The 1,418-nt window shown below is 46.5% G+C and overlaps 1 pseudogene; it reads right to left on the bottom strand.

The window, feature by feature from the left end:
• Positions 1 to 287: 287 nt before the first annotated feature.
• On the bottom strand, positions 288 to 835 carry LOC140712056 (small ribosomal subunit protein eS24 pseudogene; annotated as a pseudogene).
• Positions 836 to 1,418: the final 583 nt, after the last annotated feature.

Here is a 1,418-nt window from a genome sequence, read left to right as displayed (position 1 = left end):
TCCTTTTTGAGTGAAAATGCTGGGACAGCCTGAGGCGATTTTTTTTTTTTTTTTTTGAGATGGAGTCTTGCTCTGTCACCAGGCTCCAGGCTGGAGTGCAGCAGTGTGATCTCCGCTCACTGCAAACTCTGCCTCCTGGGTTTAAGCGATTCTCCTGCCTCAGCCTCCCGAGTAACTGGGATTGCAGGCGTGAGCCACCACGTATTTTTAGTAGAGACGGGTGGTTTCACCACGTTGGCCAGGATGATCTCGATCTCCTGACCTCTTTTTTTTTTTTTTTTTTCACATGAAAGTTTTTAGTTTATTAATCTGCTTGTGAAAAATCCAAAATGGACACAGGTAGCCTTTACTGCAGCACCTTTACTCTTTCGGCTGTGATCCAATCTCCAGCTCACTTTTTGCCAGCACCAACATTGGCCTTTGCAGTCCCCCTGACTTTCTTCATTCTGTTCTTGCGTTCCTTTCGTTGCTTTCTTGAGGTCTTTTTCTTCTCATACAGGCCATGTCTTGCAAGTCTATGTTTGGGTTCATTTTTCTTTGCATAATCCAGGGAGTCATAAATCATGCCAAAGCCAGTTGTCTTGCCACCACCAAAATGAGTTCTGAATCCAAATACAAAGATGACATCCGGTGTGGTCTTGTACATTTTGGCTAGTTTTTCCCGAATTTCTGTCTTAGGCACTGTTGCCTTCCCAGGGTGAAGTACGTCAATGACCATTTGTTTCCTCTGAAGTAGTCGGTTGGTCATGAACTTTCTAGTGCGGATAGTTACGGTGTCGTTCATGATGGCTGCCTATCTTCGGACAGTCAGGGAGGAAAAAAGCTCTCCTGACCTCTTGATCCACCCGCCTCAGCCTCTCAAAGTGCTGGGATTACAGGCTTGAGCCACCATGCCCAACCGAAACCTTTTGTATTTCTATTTCTATTTTTTTGAGACAAGGTTCCTTCTGCCTGGAATATCTGGGTCCTCCCTCCACCACCATCCCCCCTCCTCACCCAGCTCCCTGACATCTTTCATTTCCCAGCCGAATGAAAAGTTCATCAGCAAAGTCTCCCCTGAGTCCACACGTTTGGTCTGGATGCCTCTCTTAGCACACCGCCTAAACCTCGATTTTACCGTTGATTCACCATTGGGCACAGCATGTTATAACTGGGCTGTTTACGCGTCTGTCTTGCTCAGACTGTGAGAGGAACCGGATCTACGTTGTCCCAGTTGCATTCCCAGCGCTTAACAAAGCACCTGGCACGTGGCAGTCGTGATTTGTTAAGTAAATGAACCTCCTAAGGTTCTCTTGAGTGGAAGAATAGCCTCATACCATTGCCCATAGAGTTAGGATAATAAAACAAGGTGCTGTGTATGAACATGCTTAGGTACCAAATGCCTCTTAGGCTACGGGCCCTCCATCAATCTTACTGGA

This window comes from Chlorocebus sabaeus, chromosome 7, assembly GCF_047675955.1.
Source record: "Chlorocebus sabaeus isolate Y175 chromosome 7, mChlSab1.0.hap1, whole genome shotgun sequence".
NCBI lineage: Eukaryota > Metazoa > Chordata > Mammalia > Primates > Cercopithecidae > Chlorocebus > Chlorocebus sabaeus.
This window is presented reverse-complemented; position numbering and strand designations above follow the sequence as displayed.